At 37.2% G+C, this 6089-nt stretch overlaps 1 pseudogene; it reads right to left on the bottom strand.

Annotated features, from left to right (window-relative positions):
• Positions 1 to 2159: 2159 nt before the first annotated feature.
• LOC138356602 (procathepsin L-like) lies at positions 2160 to 5407 on the bottom strand (annotated as a pseudogene).
• Between the last annotated feature and the right edge of the window lie 682 nt (positions 5408 to 6089).

Consider the following 6089-nt stretch of genomic DNA (forward strand, 5'->3'; position numbering starts at 1 on the left):
CTATACCAAAGGAAATAAAGTAATTATAATTGGAGTCATTTTTGTCAGAGTGGGAAATTGTTGTAAGTGGAGTACCTCAAGACTTTCGTCTGGGACCTCTATTATTCATAATATATATAAATGATTTAGATTTAGGTTTGAGCAGCAATATTTGCATATTTGCTGATGAATAAAAAAATCTGGATTTTTTATTCATCGGCAAAATAAACACGGAAGAAGATTCACTATCACTTCATGACGATCTACACAGCGTTTGAAGTGGTCAAAAGACTGGTAGATGCAGTTTACTGCAGACAAATGTACTTTTTTAAAGTTAGTTTAGTTAAGTTTTAATGTTAGGTAGTGATGATAGAGTTACAAGATACGAGTAAAATGGTAATAAACTGCAACCAATATATAACGACTGAAATAAACAGTAATAAACTGCGACCAGTATATAACGGCTATAGTTAAGACAAGATATTATGGAGAATTCATTTAGTTATAAAAGTTTATCCGTTCCAGGTGGCTTGCCATGCGTTCTAACCACTTGACATAATATACTAAATAAAGCCATTTATAATAAATATAGTCTATATTTGAGTATATAGCATAATAGTATATAACAGACACAGAACACTTGATGTCCATAATTAACGGAGTCTCTTAGCCTGGAATACCCTTATGTCCCCCTGAACCTCACCAACAAATCCAACATGCTGAAGATCCAACGAGTACAAAACAAAGCACTTCGCTTTGCGGAGGGCCCGACTCTGATGGACAGGGTAAGAACTGACCAAATCCATGAGACGCTCAACATGAAGCCAATGAACATCAGGCTCAGCTACCTGGCCAGAAGACAGCTGTACCGAATGAAGAACATGTATGTCCCAGACCCCGAAGATCCCTACGTAGCAGAAAACACCACCAGCGGCTACGAGATCCACGAACCACCACACAGAACCAGAAGAATCACTCTCCTACAAAAAGTGATCAGACACATCCATGATGAGGCCTTCCCAAGACCTCAAATACTAAGCGGCCTGCCAGACGACCCAGATGAGTGGCCCATCCCGGACCCGATCTACACCAAATGAAGAATAAAGAAAAAAATAAATAAATAAATAAAATAAATAAATAAAAAAAAAATAAATAAATAAAAAAAATAAATGCAATATAAATAAATAAAACTCCTACAAAAAAAATACAAAACCAAAAAACCGTTTGTCGTGGCATCAGAAGTATAACTACCCTGATGTTGCTAAGATTAACCTCCTTCAGCCAGCTCCATCGGCTCTAGTGCTTTAGGACACCAACAAGGTCACAAACACTAGCCCCCCAGCCAATGTACTGACAACCCTACATAACACATACGCAAACAAACATACACAAATGTCAACCCATGGTGGACAGGCCACCGAACTTTCAAACCTCCTCTCTCTCTACACCCGCATCCTCTTCCTGAATTTCAACTCCCCATCCCTCTACCTTCCCCATCCTTTCCAATCCCTATGGACATCAAAGCTAAAGGAGTCTCTTCTCTCACGCTCCAGGGGATGCGTCGCTAAGAAATGGTTTTGACTGTCTTTTATCAACAATGTGAAGGAGACCTTGGGTTTATTTGTGATTTAATTATATTCAGTCCTGGAGAATCATTTTTTATCCATTTTGGTCTCCTGACCATTTTTAAATATATAAATTTTACAGGGATAGAGAAATTAGGTGACGTAAGAACATTTCAATAGTAAAGACGTCATTTCAGTACTTCGGGAGCCGGTCGGTCGAGCGGACAGCACGCTGGGCTTGTGATCCTGTGGTCCTGGGTTCGATTCCAGGCACCGGCGATAAACAATGGGCAGACTTTCTTTCACCCTATGCCCCTGTTACCTAGCAGTAAAATAGGTACCTGGGTACCTATTTTATCACGGCTATCACGGGCTGCTTCCTGGGGGTGAAGGCCTGGTCGATTACCAGGCCGCGGGGACACTAAAGCCCCGAAATCATCTCAAGATAATTGTAACCATTTACAATATCCATTTTGTATGGCTAACTATTGCAAATCAATGTTAGTAATTGGTGTCAGATTTCCGATAATTGATTTAGGAATTGGTTCATAATGATAAAAAATGTTTGGCTTATTTTTATTACGAAAGAATATAAAGTAATACATGACCTCAGAAAATTTCACTTCACCAACTGAGTCCTCTGAGTTAAATTACCTAATTTCCTATATTCATTGAAGACTCCATTATGGCAGAGAACCTAATTATTTTGCCTGCCTTCATGAGGCAAAAGTGATTCAATTTATTACATCTCTCAAATTAATCAGATGAAAAACAACAAAATTAGACAGCAGATAAAATGTCAGTTCTAAGTGGACACGTAATTAATGCTGGAAGTTAGTAGTGAGCAGCAAGACTGGAACACTGGGTCTCCTCGAGTGTTACAAGGAGGCAACAATAGTCATGCTACGCTGGGTCCCCACGATACAAGAGGGAAGGAGGCAGCAGTAACAATGCCACGCTGGTTCCCCCATGAGTTTATACAAGGGGGAAAGAGGCCTCAGTAGCAATGCCACACTGGTTACTACGGTTCCTCATCATCTTGATGTAGCCTTCATCACCCAGAGTTGTGCCCCAAGAGTTCTTCACCAGCCAGTAGTCAGTTCCGTCCTCCGTAGTGCCATAACCCACAACCAGAACACCGTGGCCAAGATTCGTTGAACTACATTCTGGCTCGTCATAAACACCTGTAATATATATATTCATCCTTCAATAATACAATATTTAACAAATTATTTGTTCAGAAACACATAATTCCTACAAAATAAATGAGATTCCGAATTTAAAGGCATTAAATTAAATGGAAGAATAAATACTGTTACAACGTGGGAATTGTCGATATGGTGAGTGAGACGCGCCACCCCATTGACATGATTGTGTGTATACGTGGACACACACAGTGTGTGTGAACATGACACTTTCTGGTAGAAAACATGATGAATACTTAACGCACTATGAGAAAGAAAGTATGATATATATTCAAAGACTTTAGAAAACACAGCAGATCTAAGAAAGACCTGAGAATCGTTGAACAATAAAGGTCTCATACAATAAAAACAATTTATACACACATGATGCACATTTCACGTTTATATGAGCATGCAGAAATATACTGATCACCTTCAGTAAAATGTGATCTATGTATACATTTACAATAAAAAAAACTTACCATGATGGTAAAACTGGATTGACCCGTGTGAGGCATCAATGGCAACAGATACTGGTCCAACTGTGGCAACAGCTTTTTCAGTGCATCTTCACTTCCCTCGCGAATATGAACAAAGCCAGTCACTTTAGCACCAGATTCTTGTTGTTTATATTGACATTTCCCTTCCTAAGAGTAAGGTTACAATATTATTATGTACAAAAATATGAAAAACACATATGTACATTATATATAAATGTGTAATATTTGCTTATGTTATAGGCAAATATGTTATGCAAATGCTTATCATTCTATCTGTTAAAAAGTTTAAAACCAGTTTTAAATATGTAAAATATAATTATCATTAAATGTGTATTTACCTTGATATATGGATAAAAATCTTCAGTGTCAATCACAAAAAAGCAAATATTACGAACTCTGTTGACCAAACCACACACAGACTGCAATATTTGCGGACTCCTCATCAGCTAATATTACAAACTACTCACTGTTTAAAAGTTCAAGACCACATCCCAGGTAAAATATAATAATCATGAAACGTGTATTTACCTTCTTCTTGTAAGGATAAGAATCTTCAGTGTCAATCCCACCATTGTCCTCAATGTACTTGAAGGCAGCGGTCATCAGTCCACCGTCACAGCCACCATTGCCGTACTTGGTGGAACAGTCAATCAAGTTCTGCTCAGAAAGGCTCACCAGCTTACCCGTCTGGCGGAAGTGTTGACCTTCCAGTGACCCGGTCTGTGGACCACACAAACATTACTTTGTAAAACATCATCAAAACTTGTAAGTTCTTTATATGATCATTATTAATATATGAGAAAATGTTAATATTTGCTCATATATCAATATTTTTATATAATAATAATAAAACCATTACAAATGAACTTCCAAGATGTCATTAATGTCATCTAACAAATATAAGTTAGATGATAATACTCACAGCTGAGAAGGCCCAGCATGATCCACATTTTCCTTGGTCTTTTACTGGGGTGACTGCTCCCTTCTTTCTCCAGTCAACAGTCTTGGGAAGGATAACATCATCTTCCGGCTCAATGTGGAACCAGCTGCAAGATATAAATATACAGTCACTGACTAAGGTGAATATTACATCACGTAAGTCACTGGGCAATAAGGGTTATTTAACAAATGAGTTTTGTTTGTTCTGAGTGGAATCAGGATGCAGACAATACACAATGAGAAATCATTAACGTGATGCATCAACCAAAAAAATCAGTAGGAACCATGAGGAGAGGTTCGAATCCTCTGAAAACCAGATGATTCAGTTTAATCCCAGGTTGCAATGATTTTGACCATGTTCCGGTGCCTAGAGCGTGCCTGTGAGGATCCATCGCATAGGATAGAATCCTCTTCATTGAGGATTCTATCTTCAATCCTACTGATTTTTTCATGCAAATGTTTACTCGTTAGAGGATCATCCTACTTACCATGTCACCAAACTTGTTCATCCTGAGCCTGTATGACTTGTGTCCTTTTGCATACAGCTTATTGTGTGCAGCAATCTTGAGTCTATTTTCCATATAGATGTTCATGCGGAACGAGTCTTCAACATCAGTGGCGTATTTCTTGTAATGTTCAATCTAAAAAAATAATTTTTGATTATTACACTATTTTTTCTCCCAATCTCGGGAGGCAAGATAGTTGATTTTAAGAATATATGAAGTTAAATATATGAAGATGTAATACAGTTGTTACAAGCACAATAATTTTTCAGATAAATACATCAGCAACGGCTTTTAATGACATAAACAATGACAAGAAGTTGGCAAGGAACGCTTTAGTTCACCACTAGTAGCATCCATCACCCTGACTTTACTGACTGCACTCAATAAATCTCTTCACCGACCTCGACACTGAAGTGACCAGTGATACCAGCGAATTTGAAGTCAAAACAAATATAACTTCTTTATTTGCAAGAATAGTCTTTACATGAAACCTGGTACGCTGTCATATTGTTCGCTCATTAATTTTTAACCTAATGTAAAATGATGGCAACTGTTATACTATTATCCCCTAAAACATGTTAAAGCTTTCTTCTTAAAGAACTCTTAAAAATAATTAATGTTGGTAACGTTCTTACCTTAAATGTCTCCCACTCTTCCTGCACAACAGAAGAGTAAGGTACTGCAGATATTGCGGCAAGAGCGGCCACCAACACTGATGCTGCCAAGTACTTCATCTAGTGGGAAAGAAAAAATAAGTATCATAATAGTAACAATTTCAATAATAATTAACATCACTTTAGTCTCATAACAGACTGATGCGACTGTAACACGTTGGAAATGACAGAACAATTTTCAAAGACTTTCACAAGTGAATAGTAATTTTCACAAGTGAATAGTAATTTTCACAAGTGAATAGTAATCTAGAACCAAAAATATTAATAATTTTTTTCAACAGCAGCACGTTTTCTAATTTTCGATTTTGTTTTGAATGCAATTTGATGTTAAACAATTGTAATTATTATTATAATTGCTATGATATAGAACATAAATCAGTATAATAATTTAAATGTGAGAACATAAATCCCATTAATGATAATACTCAATGTATTATTGAGTATTAACATGTTAATACTCAATCCTCCACTTACCTTGCCTGGAATTCTGGCCGACGTTGATTGAATGACTAACACTGCTGCTCGATAATGACAAACATATACACTTAGTGAGGACGCGCAGGCGGGGCAGAGGTGAGATGGATCAGGGTCAGAGGTGAGCAACTGAAAAGTGGTGTTTCTCGCTCTTTGAAACCTTCGCAGAATTTATTGCTCTCGTGGCGTTAGTTTTGCTGCTGGACTTTGAATACGTTCTAATTTATCAATATATTTTTTCTCAATATGGAATGTAATATTCTTGTAC

The sequence above is a fragment of the Procambarus clarkii genome, chromosome 73 (genome assembly GCF_040958095.1).
Source record: "Procambarus clarkii isolate CNS0578487 chromosome 73, FALCON_Pclarkii_2.0, whole genome shotgun sequence".
NCBI classification, from domain to species: Eukaryota; Metazoa; Arthropoda; class Malacostraca; order Decapoda; family Cambaridae; genus Procambarus; species Procambarus clarkii.